The sequence below is a fragment of the Zootoca vivipara genome, chromosome 14 (assembly GCF_965207765.1).
Source record: "Zootoca vivipara chromosome 14, rZooViv2.hap1.1, whole genome shotgun sequence".
In the NCBI taxonomy this organism is placed as follows: domain Eukaryota; kingdom Metazoa; phylum Chordata; class Lepidosauria; order Squamata; family Lacertidae; genus Zootoca; species Zootoca vivipara.
In genome coordinates this window covers 23,653,560-23,674,908 of record NC_142597.1, presented here as the reverse complement: position 1 = coordinate 23,674,908, position 21,349 = coordinate 23,653,560, and the positions used below count along the sequence as shown (strand labels likewise).

At 45.3% G+C, this 21,349-nt stretch overlaps 2 long non-coding RNA genes across 4 annotated transcripts in view; one reads left to right on the top strand and one right to left on the bottom strand.

Moving 5' to 3' along the window:
• LOC148683533 (uncharacterized) overlaps positions 1-16,737 on the bottom strand; it is a 28,541-nt gene extending 11,804 nt beyond the window's left edge. Inside the window, exons 1-2 of the long non-coding RNA XR_015947128.1 lie at positions 16,369-16,737; positions 11,776-11,929 (exon numbers count right to left, since the gene is read on the bottom strand). This is a non-coding gene — a long non-coding RNA (uncharacterized LOC148683533). The remainder of the gene's footprint in view (positions 1-11,775; positions 11,930-16,368) is intronic.
• LOC118096945 (uncharacterized) overlaps positions 1-21,349 on the top strand; it is a 60,534-nt gene that overhangs the window by 21,101 nt on the left and 18,084 nt on the right. Inside the window, exon 5 of one of the 3 annotated variants that reach the window (XR_015947125.1) lies at positions 3,003-4,369. The exons of the other annotated variants lie outside the window; for them this stretch is intronic. This is a non-coding gene — a long non-coding RNA (uncharacterized LOC118096945). Of the gene's footprint in view, positions 1-3,002; positions 4,370-21,349 lie in introns of those variants that run through there. 3 annotated transcript variants of the gene reach the window in all.

Below are 21,349 nucleotides of genomic sequence, written 5' to 3'. Positions count from 1 at the left end.
TATACACTAAGTCCAATTGAACTCAGTGGGGCTTAATTCTGAATTGACATGCATAAGACTGTACTTTAAGTTGTCTTATAGGTACTATGAGGCAAGTATCATTACCCTCATCTTACAGACTGAAGGAGGCTTGGAAAACAAATACTTGTCTATTGAGTTTAGATGATGGAGAAATTTTGTTTTCTGTTGCTCTCTAGAGAATAGAACCCAATCCAACAGGTTCAAATGATAAGAAAGGGATTTCAGCTGAACATGAGAAAGACCTTTCTGATGGAGTGAAGCCAGTCAACCTCTAATGTGAATGGCTTTAAATGAAGATTAAACAAATTCATACAGGGCAAGTCTCTCAGTGGCAGCTGGCCATGTTGGCTGCGTAATGAAAACAGTGGAGGAGAAGTTCATATTTGGAGCCAAATCTATCAAATTTTTATTTTCAAAGCTAATATGATAACTGAAGTAGAGCCGTCCTTCAAAAGCTGCACTCACCCGAATTTTGTGGTGCAACCCTCCAGCCAAACATTCCCCAAGAAAATGCATATGTAGGGGATAGCAGGCATTAAAAAGAAGATAGCATAACATACAAAAACATATTATATGAGGAGAAATAAAAAAATGTGTGTGCTAGTCAAAAATGCATGTGAAAATCTCAGAGAGAATTGCACTATAATATTGGTGAATTTTCATGAGGATTTTCTTTTAATGAAGTGAAATTTGCAAATAGCTGCAGTTATGTGGAGAACTGAATTTCAGATTGGAATGCCTGGGATCACAGATGAGTGGAGTGCTGTGGTGCTCATGTTATGCTTGTGGGCTTTCCATAGGTATCTGGTTGGCCAGGGTGAAAACAGGATGCTAGACTGATAAGACCTTTAATCTGATCCAGCAGGGCTCTCCTTATGTTCTTATGACAGTGGGGCAGACTGTGGCAGTGGGTGGTAGACTCTCCCTCCTTACACTTTTCCGGGGCTACCAAGGATGTGCTAGGTCAAATCAAGGACCTATCAAGAATTGCTTGCAGGCTTCCCACAGGCACTGTGAGAAAAGGATGGGCCATTTGCCTGATCCAGGAAACTCTTCTTGCATTCTTACATTGCAATAGTCGGTTCCCTGTACTGAACAGGAGGCCAATGACTTTTGAGGTCCCTTCAAACCCTATTATTCTAATAATATAACATACAAGAATACACACAGAGAGCAAAAGTTGCCAGGGAATAGAACAAATGAAAACAAATCAACTCAGATACAAATAGTTACAGAAAACTTCTCATGCAATCTGTGGGAGTTTTAACAGTGAAGGAGAGACCTGCTCATACGTACCACCAATGCTATTTTTCTAGGGGGGGGGGAGGGATGCCGGAAATAATCATGAATGCCCCACTTGTTCTCTTATTATGGCAATGGCGCCCACCTGAGAGGTGCCGGAACTGAATTCCGGCTGGGGGAAAAGCCTTGCTTACCCCAAACTGCTTTTGATAATTTCCTCTGATTTAAAAGTGTGTTTGCTGTTTGTCAGAGGAAGAGGAGCTGATGATAATAATAATAATGTTTAAAGTGCACTTTGGCTGTGGACCCAGACACGTGGTTCCTTGGTTCCTGGCTAATGTAAAGGAGCAGTAATGAAGGAGCCCCTTTTGCAAACAAGATAATGTGATTTTTCTGGATCCACCATTCTGTCTTAAAATAGATGTGACCTAAGATGTCCACACACACACACACACACCCCACACACACCATTAAAAAGGATAAAAAGTTTTATTTATAATCCTGTGTGCAGTTAAAGGAAATAACTTCAAGAGCTTAGTTTTAAGGGGCTATTGTGACTGGAATCACTGGGAGGCCCCCTTGAAAGAGTCTCTGAATATTCCATATTTTCCTGGAACTGTCAAGGAAGGTCTGCCAAATGGTCTTGGCGGCATTCCCCGGTGCCCAGCCAACTTTGAGGCAACTGTGGGGACTCGGTGGGTTTATGTAACCTCCGTTTCCAATCCTGTTCGTACATACAAAGCATATAGATTTACTTAAATAATCTTGCCACATGGAGGAGCAAACTGCTCTGCTTATTTTGCCTCTGTGTCGTCAAGTCAGAAAGAATTCATTCAGAAGTCTACAAAAAGAGGTGGGTGGAGAGACTTCCTTTTACATTAAATTCTGGCTTAGAGACCGTTTCCAGTGCATTGTGGGGTGGGGGAGATTATGTTTTTGGAACATGAGCAATAGTCAAAGTACCCAGGAAACTCCATCCATCTAACTGCTGCTGTCCAGGCAATGTTTGGTTGTAAACTGTCTGGCTGTGGAGTGGGGAGGGGTTGTGGGGTCACCAGTGACATCCTTATGATGCACCCTTGAACCTGGCTGTGGAGCAGGACTAATTTCTTTAGGGGGGGGGAGGGAATAAAACCTTCCTTTTGGGGCGCTAAGCAGGTTATATGTGAGGTTTCCAGAAATTATGTTGCTAAATGTGGTAATAAGACGTGGTAGACGTTTAATTAGTATGCAGCCGATAAGCAGGTGGGAAGTATAAAAGGGCTAGAATCAAAAGGGTATTGTGCTACTTATCTGTAATGAAATCTCTCGCTGATATGCAGAGAGAGAGAGAGAGAGTAAGAGAAAGACAGACAGACCTGGTTACAAAGGATTATATTGCATCCACCCCAAATATGAGATATCCCAAATAAACAATTATGTGTTTTGCTTATTCGTTATGTATCCCAGCCCTTGGCTTATCGAGTTGCAGGAGCTGGATTCCTCCCCTGCTCTTGTAAAAGAGCGGTGTTGTTACATTTTGCAATTTGAAATTGTTTAGCTTAATCTCTGTGCATGATCCAGTCCGGACTATAATATCATCATGATTCAGAAACATAGACAGGCTCCAGGAGACTCCAAACATTCCGCATGCCCTGTTACTATTTGTGGCATTGCTGGGGAGGGAGAAGAGGGTGCTTCGAGGGAAGCATGTGGCGGGTCATATGCACACACTGTCTGTTTGTGGCTTTGATCTTTAGGCCCTGCACTTCATCCTGCCTCTTTGTCTGATTTTTGTACTTTTGGGGAACAGAACAAGCAGCCAAAGGACAGGTATGTATTGGGAGGTGCAGAGGAGGGAGGAAATGAAATTCAGGTCATCTTTGGTTTGCTTATTTAATGCATCCCTTAAACTGTCCTTCATCAGTTAATATCTCAGGAAGGTTTGCACTAGATAAAATTATCAGGTTTGGTATAAGATGTCACAATCATTAGAAGACTATGTGTTTATTAAAACCCGCAGCATACAACTCCTCAAATCGGTATAGCAGCAGACAAAAGAAGTAGCTCTGGCAGTGTATAGTGGTTAGACTGTCCTACTAGGACCTGGGAGACCAGGATTCAAATCCCCACTCAGCCATGAAACTCACCGGGTGAACTTAAGCCGAAATCACTGCCTCTCAGACTAAACTGCCCAACAGGGTTATTTGGAGAATTAAATGAGATGGGGACGGACGGACGGATGGATGGATGGATGGATGGATGGATGGATGGATGGATGGATGGACTATGTAACCAGCCTTGAACTCCTTGGAGAAAAAGGTGTAATATAAATGCAATAAGATAAATAACTAAACAAATAAATGACAACAAAATTATTAAAACCCTACGTGTCTATTAAAATCCACAGCATCCAACTCCTCAGGTCAATACAGCAGCACACATAGGTACCTACAGCCATGGGTGTAAATGGGGGGGCAGTTGTTGTTGTCCCCCACCCCACATGGGGAACCATAATCTCCAGATTCCCAGCTTTCATTTGAAACAAGAGTAAGTTTCTAGCATTTGTAGAAGCTGAGCTAGGAGGCAAAATGTGCAGGCATTCTTCTTCTCACTGGTTTGTGAGAACCTGTCCCCACTTTTCACTATTTTACTTTGCCTGCGGCCTGAAATAAAATCCCACAAGCACACATGCCTCTGCCCATGAACACAACAATGCCCCCCCCCCAGTTTGGGTGAAAAGGTACATCTTAAGTAGAGGCCGAAAAGTGAGGGGTGAGGAAGGTCTGCAACTATGCAGAAGGGCTGAACCACAAGGGAGTACCAGGTTAGAATGGACAATGGCAACTGAATGGCAGTTGGGGGTCAGCTGAGTCTTTTTGTCTCACTTTTCGCCATGATTCATCCAGGTGGGATAACCAGGTAGTCAGGTTAAATAGATGACCTCCCCACACACCTCAATCAATCCCTGTGGGTCGACCTATGTAACCCAGACCACAAATTATGAACTTGTTTGGGACTTTACTAATTTGCACTTTTTAAAATGGTGCAACTTTCCGAAGTGGTTTATAGAAATTTGAACGATGCCACCTCTGTAAGCGTACACCAAAAGAACCTCATAACAGAAGAGCATTTAAAAAGAAAGATAGATGAATGAATGAATGAATGAATGAATGAATGAATGGACAGGCTATATCGGTCACCTGATGCTGGAAAAACAACAGATGGCACTCTGAATTTTTCTGGGGAGCAAGTTCCAAACAGGGGCGTAGCCAGGATGAAAATCAGGGGGGGGCAAGGGGGGACCAAGGGGCGGGACCAAGGGGCGGGGGCGGGGCTACATCGGATCAGCCCGAAATCGGGCTGCTCCGACTCCCTCCTCCCCCTCCGCGATAGGAAGGGACGAGGGGGAGCCAGGATCAGCCCGAAATCGGGCTGCTCCGATCCCCTCCTCCCCCTCTGCAATCGCTGGGGCAGGTGGAGGGAAAGCCCCAGAGCCGCGCAAAGCGGTTGCCTGGCTTTCCCTCTGCCCGCCCCACAGCCAGCCGGCTAGAAGGGACGTCTCCCTTCTCCCTTGCTGGCTGTGGGGCGGAGGGAGGGAAAGCCAGCCAAACGCTTTGCGCGGCTCTGGTGCTTTCCCGCCGCCCGCCCCACAGCCAGCCAGGGAGAAGGGAGACGGCACCGGGCGGGCAGTGGGGCAGGCTGGCCAGTGGCCCTGCTTCTAGGGGGGCAATTCCCCCCTCCTGCCCCCCCTGCCTACGCCCATGGTTCCAAATGCAGGGTACCCCCAAAGAAAAGTTCCTATTCCACCACCACCCCAGTCTCACTTCAGGCAGGAACCAATGGAAAGACCTCTAATGAGGTTCATATGAAAACTGAGCATGCAACACTGTTGCAAGATGAAAGTCACTAAACATCAGGAGATGCTTACTGAGTGATAGCTACAGAAGGATGTTGCTAGTGTAGGTTTTTGTGCCTCATTCACTTTCCACTGGTCTCCCAAAGAATGGAAGGGCAGCACATAGGGCAGATTTGTGTTTGCCATCTAGATCTGAGTGTCAGCTCCATGAGCCCTTAAATGTTGCATGGGTTGAACAACTGCCTGGTCTTCCTGGATGCTGGTACGAGCCATGGTGTTTCTGGGTGCCTGTGGACTTGCCACACTGGCCAAGGTAAAAAAAAAATAAGAAGCAAAATCTGTTTTCCAAACCTACCAGTCCATTGAATAAGTAGGCTTAGAATCATAGAATTGTAGAGTTGGAAGTGACCCTGAGGATCATTTAGTCCAACCCCCTGCATTGCGGGAATATGCAGCTGACCCATACAGGCATCAAACCTGCAACTGTGGTGTTATCAGCACTATGCTCTAACCAGCTGAGCTATCCAGGAACTAGTGCACAAAGCAAGGAAACGTAGAAGGTTCTTTCTATCTTATTAGTGTGCATTCAACAAAGGCGTAAACTGCTAAGGCTCAATATACTCAAACACACTGCATGGAGGTTGGAGTTTTTCAGCCCCATGATGGATGGACAGGTCATACGGGAGCTGCAACTCTTAATCATGCTGGGAGTGCTACCATGAAAGCCTTCATATAATTATTCATGTGCTTTGTGTTAAAGATCATTTGGATGGAACTCTAATCAATGGCTTACAACTAGTGATGTGATTGTTGCTGGGGCTCCAAGTACCCTAGCACGGCCCAATGGCACTCGCACTTGCTTTGGTCCTACCACCTGCCTGTATCTGTAGCCACAGGCTTATTGGTAACAGTGTCTAGGTCTGGGAAGCCACATGCTATTTTAAATTAAAATGATGGGTGGCTTCTCAGACCTAGCTGCTGCCACAAATAAAGCCTGTGGCAACTGGGTCTTTCTGACCAGGAGGCACCAGATAGCACTTTTCTGGACACCACCTCAAACCTAGAGTTGGCCATGGTGATAGTTTTCAGAAAGCTGGTGACACATTTCCTGTTGATCTTAATTTTTGTGGCTGTTTTTTAAACTCCAGTTTCTGGCAGATGCTTGTTTTTTATTTTGTTTGTTCCTTATTTTAAAATTGTCTCACTGATCGTGATTTCGTTGCCTATTAGATCATGTCTTTGAACAATTTGTAAACTGCCATGATGAGTAATTTGTAAATCGCTCATTCACAAACTGGGAGGCAGGGTAGAAATGTTAGAATAAATAAATATTATGTTTCCCTGCCCTATGAATCACCTCCTAGATCCAAATTGGTCCTTGGCAAGTAGACCTAACAACCACTGATCTAGTGCAATGATAAAAGAGCCACAAGCTCAGCCGTGATACCTCAAATATCCAACGTGGAGGGTCTATGGCTAGCATGCCTTGGCATGCTTTGAGCTATCACATTGACACCATAGCCCCGTCGACCGCAGTAAGGTCAACATCATGTGTGTGAGGATTAATATCATTCTGCCAACACTTTTTTCTTCCTCTTCATACATTTGATAGTACTGCTGCTTTGCTAAGGAGGACACAGGCAGCATACTGCTTTCTGTTCCTGGTAACCAAGCAGAAAAGGGAGATTTGGGTAATCTCAGTGGCTAAACAAGCTTGTTCAGCACCAGACATTCTAGATCGGGTGAGATACCTGTGCCCCTGCTCCAAATGTTGGTGTCCTACAGCTTCCTGAAATTGGCCATCCTGCCTGGGAGTGATGGGAGTCAAAGCCCAACAACATTGGGCAGGGCACTGGTATCTCACACCTGTTCCATATAGGCACCACCCAGTTCAGGTCTCCCCAACTGGCTGCTTTTCAGATGCTGTTGGATAGCTACTATCATCACCATCACCCCTGACCCTTCGCTGTGCTGACTGGGGCTGACGGGAGCCCAAAATACAGGGAAGACACCAGGTTGGGGAAGATTTTCCAATCTACAATCCAGGAAAGAGTGTGCTCAATCTCCATTCACCTGTAGGATGGTTAACTTGCACACTTCAATGTTTTGAGCACTCTGTCATACCAGGGGGATCAGGGCTGAGTCAGTTTTCTCATACAGAGGACATGGTGTTTATAGAGTTTAAGGATCAGGTTGGTACCATACTATCTTATCTTCAAGGATGGTATGACCAAAAAAAAAGATAGTTCAAGTGTTGCTCAGACTCTCTTTCTGTCATACACACACTCACTTTTTCCAGTTTACGAATAGAAATGTGGTGGTTTACTTCAAATGGATTCATAAAGGAATATCTTCCTTTTTTGGTGGAATGTCAAGGGTTAGGTGGAATGTCCTTCACATCTGGGCTTTTAGACATACACCAGAGATTGCTTTTCAGTGTCCTCTTAAAAATGCAATGAGACCATTGTGTTTGGATACAGGTGAATCCTGCAAATAGTTATGCTCATTAGCATTGTCTGTACAGTGGTGCCCCGCAAGACGAAAGTAATTCGTTCCGCGAGCCGCTTCGTCTTGCAAGTTTTTCATTGCGCGAGGCATTGGTCTTGCGAGGTACCACTGTAGATCCCAGCCAAATGTATTTTTAGCTACAAGAACTGGTTTACTGCCACTTAAGAAATGGAGTAGCTGCCAGGTTTTCGTTGCTGTTGTTGAAATGTCCAACGTGGTTTTTCTGCAATGCAAACTAGCAATCAGCAGCTGAGTTACCTGGGCTCTCCTCCTAGAACAGGCATCCCCAAACTTCGGCCCTCCAGATATTTTGGACTACAATTCCCACCATCCCTGACCACTGGTCCTGTTAGCTAGGGATCATGGGAGTTGTAGGCCAAAACATCTGGAGGGCCGCAGTTTGGGGATGCCTGTCCTAGAGATATTATCTCTAAGATATTATAAAATAGGATGAAGGTGGCGCTGTGGGTTAAACCACAGAGCCTAGGGCTTGCTGATCAGAAGGTCAGCGGTTCGAATCCTTGCGACGGGATGATCTCCTGTTGCTTGGTCCCAGCTCCTGCCAACCTAGCAGTATGAAAGCATGTCAAAGTGCAAGTAGATAAATAGGTACCGCTCCAAGCGGGAAGGTAAACGGTGTTTCCATGTGCTGCTCTGGTTTGCCAAAAGCGGCTTTGTAATGCTGGCCACATGATTTAGAAGCTGTACACTGGCTCCCTCGGCCAATAACGTGAGATGAGCACCGCAATCCCAGAGTCGGTCACAACTGGTCAGGGGTCCCTTTACCTTTACCTATGATAAAATGGTAGGCATGGGAATTCTTAGGGCAGATAAATGATAACCTTGTGGCTTCCTTCTTTGATCCCATTTATCTTGGCCTTGGGAAGTCCCTGCTATTCCAGCCCTCCTGCATCCTTAAAACAGCAAGTGCTTGGTTCTGAGAAAGATAAATCACACTGAAGTCTCACTGAAATCAATGGGAATTTATCAAGGTTGATTCATCCACAGGGTATATAGTGAGGTGGATATCTTGAGTAGCGGATATAGGGCATCATGAAAGGACAGCAATTTTTCACTGTATGAATGGATACATGCATGTTGTTGTTGTTGTTGTTTCATTTATATCTGCTATGAGGCTGAGGGATCACTGAGAGTCCCCATCTCACATTAAAATACCTTTGGGTGAATCTGGTTTCCGCTGCTAAAGCTGCACTCTGATGTTTTGTTGGTGTTTGAGTGCATTAGTGAAGGTGAGAGAAGTTCAGTTGCACTTTCTGAATAGTGTAAGAACTGAAACACGGGCATCCTTCAAAATTCACATTTCGCCGATTTTTGCAATGCATTTTAGCAACTAAGTAATGTATACAAATAAGCATATACTGGGTGGGGTAAAGTGTGCACGAAAGTGCACATATTAGGGAAGCTAATGTACAAAAATGCATTATATTAGGGGAAACTTCAGTGGGGGTTGTATATAGGAGAAATTTGCATGAAAATGCTGGTGAATTTTCGTGAGGACTTAATAAATAAATAAATAAATAAATAAATAAATAAATAAATAAAATAGCAGAAGCAGCAAACCGATATGGAAATGTGGAGAACAGAACTTGAGATTTTTTTAAAAAGAGAGAAATTGAGAGAAACCAGATTTGCTCATCCCTAGCACCCATTTTCCTTGTCCCAAGAATTCCCTCTTTCTTGTTTGCACAATATGGAAGCAAAGCCACACCTGCCATCAGCATCAAGGAACATTTCCCAAACCTGAGTCACTCTGGAAGGTAAGTGCATTTCATTCCCTTTTGCCATCCAGCCTGCCGTTTGATTAGATCATGTGTACGTGCGACGGGAACCCAAGGAGTTTGCTGATTTATCACGAATCATTAGGGAAGAGCGACTGTATTTTTAAAACATGGCCAGCGCAAATATACAATAATTAGAGATGTGCTTTTGTTAACATTGCCAGCCACTACCCACTTGTACTGTACCCTTGGGTACTAAATAATTACCCACTTTGTGTGGTTATCTAGTTCACTAATTACCCACAGAAATTGGGGTCAGGTGTTAACTGCTTGAAATAAGTATCCTCCAAAGAGTTGGCAAAGCTGTATAAAGAAATGGTGTGTTTTTAGAAAAGGAAGAGGAGAGAGATGTCAAATACATATCAATTTTCCATTTCTCTGGAGCATATGTGTGTAGTCACAAGGGGGTATGTTTGTGCACCCACAACATTGCCAGTTGTGTCTGTCCCTGCACTAAGTAGAGAGCACCCTCTGGAATCCTAGACCCTCTCCTCTCTGCAACAGACACCAGCTTTCCTGCAAAAAGGATTTTTGATGTATGAAGCTCGATCTAACCTGTAAGTTGTATATGCTTTGGGTCTCCTTGCCATCTCTCCATCAGTTTGCCCAGCTTCCTAGTAGATCTCCCTATCCATTGGTTCCTTTTTGTAACTAGCATCCAGTCCTATATTTCCAATACCATTCTAGATTGTTGCCCAATTGATGGCTTGTGAATCCGAGTCATGGGAATTCCTGCACTTGTTGGATTGTGCAGAGATTCAGAACACATCCAGCAAAGTCTCTAGGATTTGGGGAAAGGGGACTTGAGCAAGTTGGACTTGCAGTGACCTTAATTATGGGTGGGTAGACAGAAGCAGCACTGGCATTGGTCAGAGAGGGACAGCGTGCATTTTCCAATGGGCCTGACTGGATTTAGCGGTCAGGCTAAAAACAGAACAGGATTTAGGACATCATAGTTAGGAAGCCTTGTTCTGCTTCCACCTTAGCAAGCCAAATAAAAGTAGAAGGAATCCAGGTTGAATCCACAGCATCTCCAGGTAGGACTGGGAGAGACTCCTGCCTGAAATGATGCAGCCATAAAAGCAATTATTAGGTTAAATGAACTGATGGTCTGACTCTGTGTAAGGCACCAGCCTCTTTAAACCAGAATGGGTCCTAGCATCTGACAAACTTGCCAACTTTTGTCGTCCGCCATGTACCCAACTAGCAACTCCGTAGTTCAGCATGTATTGCATCTTTCTTCAGTTTCTTCATGTTCAGCTTCACCAATAATATTCAAATCTGTCTAGTTGTCGTTTGGCTTATGCCTTCATAATGCCATTGTTTTATTGCAGCAACTGCCTAAGGATGTATTGCAATGTGGCCGTGAGTAGTAATCCTGATCAGCAGATCTAGCTATGATGAGTAAGAGCGGGGAAATGAACTTGTTGCTTTTAATCCAGAATCATCACCTAGTTCACTTTTGCAAGTTATACACAGTTGGTACTGAGAGGATGCAGCAGATAAGGTTATTAGGTTGGACTGTAGTACATCAGATTGAAGGAAGGGGGATTGAATGTTTGAGTACCCCCCCCCCCGCATCAAAGCACACTCACCCACACCTTCAAAACAAGCACGCCAGGTAGGATGCTCTGGCCTAGATTGACATCTGCATTCATTTTTGGATTTTAAATTATGGTGATGCTGATATAGCATTCCACCAGTTGATTGCATATATCTGCAGTCTGAAGCAGTACGGCCCCAGCAACAGGTTCATCCCATGAGCGCTGAGGGCCATGCAGCTCAGCTCCAAAATGTATTTCTGAATAGACTTTTGGAAGCTATTTATAGCCAAAGGATCGGGAGTGGCTGCCCTGGTCTAACCCTGGTTTCATAAAAACCACATACATCCACCAGGAATGTTAATATTTCACACCAGCTCCTTAGTTATATTTTCTACAGCAGCACTTTCTCTCCCTCTGTTTTACCTTTTCATTGCCTTAATTGCCTTGACATTTTTGGAGACAGGCTGCAGGCCATATATTCCAAGCTGGAGCTTGTAATGCTGTTTGAGTAATCACCAATTCCTGTGTCCAAGGGAGGCACCCCAGTGACTCAAAGGCTCTTGAGGGCCCCACCCGCTCTAACGTTCCTGCGCAGCCTTTGGCTTAACCCCTTCACCTCATCCCTAACTCAGCTGGAGCCTTTGCACTTGCAGCCGACCCCTTCCCTCTCCCCATCCACCCCTCTCTGACACACTCTTGCTTCCCCTTTTGGTATCTCCTCTTACTCCAAAATGTAGATTGCAAGCTGACTTCATCACTTAGGCTGCTTTGCACACAGTGTACAGTGATGGAACTATATACATTGTTGCTTTATTAATCATACCCTTTGGAATATCTGGTTCATTTCATCACAGCAGAGGCTGGAGCCCTTTGAGACTGGTGGGCCAGAAGCCAGGGAGCCCAAACAGCAGGTAGGACCAGAGCCAGTGATAGGTACAGACAACTCCTTCTTGTTTTGTCTTCCTCCTTGCTGAGTTCTAGAAAGGCAAGATTGAGACAGGAAATGGAACAGCCAGGTCTACCTTCTAGATGGGTTGTAAGAAAGAAGGCTAGCAGGTGGGAAGCTGGCTGAGGGCAGGCTGAGCTTGGTGGGGCAGGACTCAATTTGCCTAGCCAGGTGCCCTTCCACTTGTTCTTTCTATATCCATGTTAGTCCATCACCGCAGAAACAGCAGATGACAACATTTATTATGGCACTAGTGTTGTTCAGCCCGTTAAATAAACGGGCGCTAGAACATATGCGAGCGTTGCGCGGAGCACTGGATCGAGGAGCCGGTCTGCAGAGTCAGCGCCCAGCAACGCCGTGCTGGATTGAGGTGATGCTCCCTGCGGCATTGCTGGGCGCTGACTCTGCAGACCGGCTCCTCGATCCGGTGCTCCCGGGACCTCTCCTTCCTGTCGGCGGCCTGGGGACAGGAACGAAGGAGGAGACAGCAGCCCTTTCTCCTCCTTCCTTCCTCTCCCCCAGCCGCTGACAGAAAGGAGACATCCCGGGGTTCAGAGAAGCGCTTGTGCAGCGCTTCTCCAAACCCCGGGACCTGTCCTTGCTGGATGCACACACGCACGCACGCTCTCTCCCCCCCCCCGCCACCGCCAATGCTCAGTCCGCAGGGAAACGATAGGTGGGGGTGGGGGAGAGCGTGCGCGTGTGTGCATCCAGTCTCTGTGTCCGTGGGGCACATGCGCAGTAGCGCGGACACAGGGACTGGACGCAGAGACACTTGCACTTTATTATATAGGATAAGCTTTCATGGACCATAATAAATGGGTTTTGTCTTTAAGATGCCACCAGATTCTGTAGGCAATAATTAATAATAATAATAATAATAATAATAATACCACACCCATTTGGCTGGGTTTCCCCAGCCACTCTGGGCAGCTTCCAGCAGAATATAGAAACATAATAAAATGTCAAACATTAAAAACTTCCCGATACAGTGGAGTGAAACCAAGAGAAAGACCTTTATAGGTTGGGGTCCAAATGGTCCAACTTGGGCTCACACAAGTCTCTCTTGCAGGGAGAGTGCAAGACATCAAGCACACCCCTTTCCCTGTCTGCCCCTTGTTAACTATATCAATGGCATTATCTTTGCTTATCTTAATTCACCTGGAGCACAACCATAGGGTGCAGGTTTTAGAATAAGGTAATCCCTGTGGTCTGCACCCATAACGTGTGAAAGTCGCAAGTCCTACTACCAGGGCTGCTTGCTTGGATTTTTTTGTCCAATGTGTATGCACAACACACAATGCAACTGTCATCTTCCTGTGAAATATACATACACATGTTGGTGTTTTGGTTACAGGTATCTGAAGAAGTGTGCATGCACACGAAAGCTCATACCAAAATAAAAACTTAGTTGGTCTTTAAGGTGCTACTCAAGGAATTTTTTTATGTTGGTGTTTTGTTTTGCTTTGCTTTGTTTTTTTTTAAAAAAAACTATGTTTTTTGTTGCCTTTCAGTGCTTTTCACCAATTTATTGAGATGCGCAGTGGAAGCCTCATATTGTCTACTCAGAAGGGAGGCCCATTGAGCTCTATGAGGCTTACTCTCAGGGAAGTGAGTTTACTATGGCAGCCTTTCCGATTACTGAAGGCTAAAATGCTTTGGACAGACATTGGGTGGTGGGAGAATGCTGTGTCTGCCTGCCTGCTAGCGAAGGGAGAGCGCGCGCGTGAAAGCATCCCTTCCTAGAAACGCTGCCTGACTGATGAGTTCATCAGTACAGCATATAGCTGGTGAATTGCCAAATGTTGCAAATATAGTCTCTTCTCCCTGTGCTCGTGGGGGAGGGGGGAGCGCGCAACCCTGGTGGCGTGAAAGTGGTGTGGATGGACAATTTTGGAAGCGGTGGGGTGGGGGAGACAGAGCGCGTGTCCGCCAGCTTTGAAGTCATCCCCACCACGAGACAGCGGGTCTGCTAGCTCTTAATGCCTGCTTAATGTTGCCGTTGCTAACAATATACCGCAATATAAAGGAGAGGTGCCGTGGGTGGGGTTGGAGGGAGAAAAGGCGAGGGAGGGGGACCAGGAGAGCTGCGTGTCATTTCATTTATTGCAAGGAGAGGTGGTAGGCTTAGGGCTGTAGAGCACCCCCCACCATTCCTTAACGCAACCCCTCCCTTCATTTGGTTTTCTTTTTCTTTTTTCGGGGAAGGGTAGTGTGGGATACCTGATCCGTGATTGTGGGGGGGGGGGTGGATAGTGTCGACTGTGTCTTTCGGAAGGGTAATGTAGAATACATTTGGACACACACACACACACACACACGTAACGTCTGTAGCCCAACTCGTGCCCCGACCCCGCTGGTGTATTCTTGGCCTCATTAGTAGTCAGGGTGATGGTCTGGAAGTATCCGGTGCCGCGCCGCGAGTGAAAGAAGGGATGTCGTAGTGGCGAGGCTCGGGGGGGGGGGGAAGAGAGAGAGAGAGAGAGAGAGAGAGAGAGAGAGAGAGAAGAGAGAGAGAGAGAGAGAGAGAGAGAGAGAGAGAGAGAGAGAGAGAGAGAGAGAGAGAGAGAGAGAGAGAGAGAGAGAGAGAGAGAGAGAGAGAGAGAGAGAGAGAGAGAGAGAGAGAGAGACGGGGTCGGATGCAGAGCCAGAGGAAGGGCTCATTCCAGCCTCGCGGAGAGGAAGTCAGACGTGATGGGCAAAAATGATGGTGACACCCCGGGGTTTTCTTTTGGCGTTGGGGGGGGGCGTTGTTGGAGCGGTGTCAAGGGTGGGGTGGGGTGGAGGGAGGGAGGGAAGGAAGGCGGCCCTTTTTTTAGGAAAAAGGCGGGTAGGGTGCGCGCGTATAGGTGTAGTCCCAATATTTTGCGGGCTGGTGGGTGGGTGGGGGACTCGTAAGCGAGCATGCGAGCAAGCTGTAAGATGGATGGCACCGAACTGTGTGTGTGTGTGTTTGGATGTCTGTAACCAGACACTGAAGGATTTAGAGAGAGAGAGAGAGAGAGAGAGAGAGAGAGAGAGAGAGAGAGAGAGAGAGAGAGAGAGAGAGAGAGAGAGAGAGAGAAGGAAAATGAAAAGAAGGCAGACAGACAGACAGAAAGGGGGCACTGTGGTCTAGTACATTGCATCTGGTCGTTGATTTGAGCCTTTTGCAAGCTGCCCTTCAAGAACCTCCCTTGAGTTATTTCTCTCTCTCCATATATATATTTATTTATCTATCTCCGCACCACCACCACCACACACCTCGGCTTTCCTCCCCCTCTTTTTTTACTTCAACCACTTCATGTTGCTGTGTCTGCGACTATTCCCCCTCCCCTTCTTTTTAAAAAAGAGAGAAAGTGGGGAGAGAGAGACTTGGAAGGAAGGCAGGAGAAGGAGAGGACGACTTGTAGCTTAACGATGCCGGTAACTGGCTGATCCCGGAAGAAAGGTCGGGAGGAAGGAGGGACGGAGTGGGGAGTGGAGAAATGAGAGAGAGAGAGAGAGAGAGAGAGAGAGAGAGAGAGAGAGAGAGAGATATGAAAACGGAGGTGGAGACAGAAGGGAAGGGTCCCTGGTGGCGACCTGTAGAGGTGAGCAAAAGGATGGCTCCTTCCCGCCCCGCCCCTCTTCCCCCCTCCTCTTTCACCAGCCCCGCTCCCCGCTTTGTAGTGTATTTGGAACGTCCGCGGCTGGCGTTTAGAACGTTGACAGTGAAAGTGAGAGTGCGGGGGAGGCGGGGGCTGCGCGCGGCGGGGGGGGGGGGGCGCCGGAGAGGAGGGAGAAAGGCGAAGCGGGTGGAGAGAGCGCTCCGAAGGCAAAGTTGGACGCTCTCCTCCTCCTCCTTGGCAGCGGCCGCCTTTGCTTGCTTGTAAAACGAAAAAGCGGGTGGGAGGGTAGAAAAGAAGAGGTTGGCGGAGATTTGCGGCGGGCGCGGGCGGGGGTGTCTGTATGTGTGTGGAGGGAGAGAGACTGCCGCCGACGGGGGGAGGAGAGGGGGGGAAACCCGCACAATGTCTCTCAGGCTTCGGGATTTATTTATTTATTATTTTATGCCCATTTTTTTTAAAAAAACCCTTCTAATCCCCCCCCCTCTAAGAAAAACACACACCCCTGGATGCTTATTAATCTTTGCCCAATGCACACACTATTTATTTTTTTAGGGTGGTGGGGGGTGGAGAGAGATTGAACAGGCAAAGGCCTCTCAATCGTGGATCGGTGGGTGGGTCCGGGGTGCTGTATAGTTAGAAAAGTCGCGGTGGAGAAATATGAGACCCGAGTGATTTCTTGCGGGGGGGGGGCGGCGTTTGCAAGAAACCCTCCCTCCCTCTTTGGAAGAATTGTCCAAGGATCTATGATGGCGGGGGGGGAGAGATTTAAGAGTTAATGCGGTCTGCATTCATATCAGTTAGGTGTGTGGTTTTGTCCGCGGGGGTGGAGGGTGTAGAGAGGAGAGAGGGAGAGTCTCCCCGCACCCCACCCCGTCCTTACCAGCCTGTTGCCAGCTCTCTCGCTCTCTCTCGCAGACTGTTGCAAGGTGATTATGTCTTCAGGTCTTTCCCCCCTCCTTCCCCTTCCTCCTAACCCCCCCTTCCCGAAATGGAGGCTATCCGTGAGATGGGATGCGGGGTTTTCTGGAGGGGTGGGGGGTGGGCGGCTGCACCAGCTCCCTCGCTCCCTCCCTCCCCTCCGGTCTTCCACCAGACAAACCGGAGCTGGCTGTTGTTAAAACCGGCCTCGATTCTGACCCGCCACGGGCCTGATTTGGCGACGCTGCCGGGCGGGAGGAGGCTGAAATCCGGAAGATTTGGGAAATAAAATATATTGATTTTTAAATATATATATCTATATATTAAAAATAATTTTTTGAAGAAAAAAAATGATTCCCACTCTCAGTCACGCTAGCCCTTCTGCCTTGTTTCAAAATATACCGAAGAGCTCTTCAGAGGCGGGGTTAGTGCCTATTCTATGTTCCCTACCCAATCTAGGAAACCCCCAAATCCACTTATTTCTTCCCACCGAGGCACTTTCTCCTTTCCCCCTCCCCTTGCATCTTAAAATTTGCTCTGCTTTTGTTGAAGACCGGACCCTTCGCCACTTCCAAAGGGTGAGTTTCAAACGGCTTCCTCCCCCACTTCTGAGTATTTTATGGTGCTTTTTAAATAATAATAATTCCCCAATATAATTTTCCAAAGGGGATATATGCCTCTCCATCCTTGCATGCCTCTCTACCAGGCGAATAGTTTTGCTATAGAATGTTACTGTTCTCATGAACAAAATGCCCAGCCTGTATCTAATATAACTTATCTCTAGATAAACTTTTAAACAATAAATATACATTGAATGTTGTTTATTGCTGGAAAAGGGTTTGGCTTTCTTTCTTCTTCTTTTGTACCAATTGTTTGAATGCATTCCCCATTGAAACCTTGTCTTTCGACGTAGATATTCTGGTTTAGAATTTTTCTGCCCTTCTTAATTCCAGATCTCTCTCTCTCACACACACACACACACACACACTTTCTTTCTAGATATTGTTTGGTGATTTTTTTATTTTATTTTTACCCTTCCCTTCCCCTCCTCCCTCCCACCTCCCATTTTTGGATTGACTTTTATTTATCATTTACTGTCCCCCCCAAAAAATAAACAATATTAATCTTTATGGTGTGCAGGAATCCTTGGATTGCGCCCCTCTCTGTCCCTGAGACCCTAACTTGTGACGTTTCGTTTTTAAGTCCACGGGTTAGGCTCTTGGGAGCTGTGAGTTGTGCCACTACATCTTTCTCGAGTCTTGTGCATTAGTAAAACTTGAAAGAGGAAACTTCCTTTAAGTTCAAGTAGGTCTTTGCCATTGTCTTAGGATGGTTCCTGCCCCCTCCAAAACCAGGAGGTTTAAAACATTGACTTTGATTACTCCCCCTCCCCAAATAATATACAGTGGTAAATAATGACATTTAAATCTTGTGTATCTGTTTTCATATAAAGAGTTCTGTATGTCTGTGCCACAGTGCGGACGCAGCCTGAAGGTTTCCATGTGCAAGTTTATGTGTGCAAGTTATAGGAACGGATGTGACTTTGCTAATCCAGGTGTGAGCATCTGTATAGATGTCAGTAACTGTAGAGATCAGGGACCTATATATATTGTACCCAGTAGAACTCTGTTTATCTAGCCTTCTTGTCCTTTGAACCTTCAAATATGATATATTTTGACATTTTTGACAAGACTCTGGATTGCATTATGCCCCCAGTCTTTGCACTTCTGTACTTTCAGTTTTCTACATGATGTCCGGATATCAGGATTTCTAATGCCTTTCTACAAATAAATACCTGTGATGAATCTGAATGTGTAGGGGTGATAACGGCTTGCTGATGGGCCTGTCAATAAAAGCATCTATTTCCCCCCTCCCCACTTTATTGAGAGCAGCACACAGTACCCTCAGAGCGTAACAGAAACAGCTCAGTATGTTGGTGCCTGACCTCAGTCTATCTCTCAGCTGAAACCCCAGAATCCCACCCACTTCTAAGTTTAAAACTCAACAATATCTCTCATACAAATGTCCTCTGGAGATGCATTGTAAAGAAAGGACTGTTAGTTTTTTAATCTATATGTTTGTCTTTTCCCCCCATTTCAACATTATATTCAAGATAAACAATATGACTCATGGTAGCAAACAGCTGTTCTTTCCTGGTTGTGATGTTCCCCATTCCCCTGCCTTAACATCCAAATCAATCGTGACTTATTTTCATTTTATTTTCTTGGTGACAGGTTGAATTGACAAAGTGCTTTAAAAAAGAAAGAAAGAAACTAATACGGTGTGTGTGTGTGTGTGTGTGTGTGAGAGAGAGAGAGAGAGAGAGAGAGAGAGAGAGAGAGAGAGAGAGACCAGTATTTAGTATGCCCGTGGTTGCATTTTTTAAATGCTTCCTTTGGTAGGCAATTTATAATTAGGTTACTACTGCCTGGTGATGGTCCTTTTAGAATTAGCTTAATGAACAATGCAGCAAATAGAGTCATTGAAAGTGAGAGGATCTAATGCTAAAGATGTGATCCTATGAATAACTAGTCCAATTGAACTAAATTGGTGCTGCTCTTGAGACAACATGTAAGATTCTGATCCGATGCTTGGTTACTTGAACACAATTCCTACTGCACGCAGTGGGACTTGCTTCTGCACAAAGGTGCATAGCATTGACTATATACTTGTCTGATATGTCAAGCCATGTAAGTGGGTAAACTATTTACAATGAACAATAATGTTTATTAATTCCACTTCTTTGGTGCCTTCCAAAAATTAAAGGCAAAAACCTTTTGCGGCTAAATTCTGAATGACATCCTTCCTTCGCTGCGTAATGCAACTAAGTATCTTTTCAGTAACATCAGGATTCCTATGTTAACCTCACCTGATGTTGTTTTGTCATTACCATCCTGCTGTTTTTTGATTCAGCACAAAAATACCCTAAAGTCTTCCAAACCTTTCACTTCACACCTATGATTTATGAGGGAAAATATGTTCTGTTTTGCTGGTCTAGAATAATATGTTAAAGCAGATTTTAAACCGTTCATGGCTTTTTTAAATAAAAAAACAGTGAAGAGACTGGGTTTTTTGTGATGTTTCAGCAATAAATTGTTTTAACATTTTTGTGTCCAACATTTATCGTGAATCGCCTCGGCACAGGTAGCTTAATACTTGAATGGGAGCTTTAAAATGAAAATAAATAAAATGAGATTAGATATTTCTCTTTTTGTTCAGCAATGCCAACCTTCTGCTAGTCCCCACCCCTTCTCCCGGCTCCCAAATCAAATTGTGGAGAATAATATGGTCTAGCAGCCTGATTGTGTGTATAGGTGCTATGGAAATAATCGCCTTCCCTACCTCCCATCCCTTAGGGATAGTGGTAGATTTGTCAATGCACTCAGATGATTGCTGGGTAATAGATTCCATAGGGAAACAAGGTGTAAGGCACCAATGCATGAGAATGCAGTCTTCCTCTCTCTCCTCCTCCTCCTGTAGCACAGACAGGTTCTCCCTCCCCTCTCCCCCCTCCCCCCCCAAAGCACATCACTGAAGTTCAGTGAAATGAATAACATAATTGGGAGTTGGTTCAATCACTACCAGTCTAGACTAGCCCAGACACATCAATTAGAGGGGGCTGTCTTTTTTTTTTTTTTAAGGGAAAGCGCACTCAAAACAAGAAGGCCCTTATGGATACTGATCTCGCTCTTTTTCTCAAAGTGCAAAATCTTAACTCGGGGGGGGGGAAGCAAGAGAGATGTTTGGGAGTAATTTAGGATAGCAGGAACTTTGAGAGAAAGGAGCTATAATAGCAGCAATCAAATGCACTTTTTCTCTCTCTTCTGCCCCCCTTCCATATATCTTCCACATTCCCCCCCCCAATCATGTGAGGAAACCTATAAGCTCAATGGGGTTTCTCGGTTAGCCTGGCGTTTGTGTCATCTAAGAGGTAAAGGTGGTCTTGGAATGGAATTGCATTATAAATGTATCCAGTTGGAAGAATTTCTGAGTAATCAAACAGGAATCCATGTGAATAATCAGAAGCAGGTTTCCTTTTGCTCCTTCTAACAAATCATTCTTCCTTTCCTCTAAACAGCCCTTCCCCCTTCTTTTCCTTTCCTCTCTCAGCCATGCATTATATTACTAAGTTCTGATAGGTAAATGTTTTATTTTAAGAGAATCGAGAACGACACTTGGACTATTCTCAAATTTCTCAGTATGTCATTAACAGGTCTGTGTGTCGTGCTAGGGAGAATCACTTAATTTTGAAGGGAAACCACAGGGGGGGGGAAGTCAATAATCAAGTTTGACTTCATTTATTATTATTATTATTATTATTATTATTATTATTATTATTATTATGCTACAGTACATTCTTTTGTTAAATAGGATGACAAACCAACAGCAGAAGTCCTTAACTAGTATGAATTGCAGTATGCCAGATCTGAATGCAAGCTACCCTAACATGTTCACATCTTTCAGATCTAACACTATTAGGTTTCCACTTTTGCATATGCTATCTTTTTATATATATATAAAAAACCAGAACCTTTTGCATGAGTTAAAATCGGAAGGATTCTTATTACAATTCATTATTATTATTATAATTGTGAGCAGGGAGTCTCTTTATAGTTCAGGAGTCCTTCCTTCTCCATGTCAGAATGTCCTGGCCTATTCTTTCAAAGTTCTTTGTTCCTCTTGCATTTCAAGAGCTTTTGAATGCAGGTGGTAGGCTGGTAGCTCAGCCCTTGGAAGCTAAAATGGAGTCCAGTCCCTCTACCTTTCCCCCCTTCCTAATTCCTTCCAGGGCCTTTTAAGTGTTTTCTTGGGCCCGTTACCAATTAGATGGCTGACATGCAATTAAAGGGCTGGTGCTGATGAGATGGTTGATTTGTTCCTAATTGATTTCTAATTTCAAGCTCCTTTCACTTTATAAATCCTTTACCAGCAACAGAAGAGAA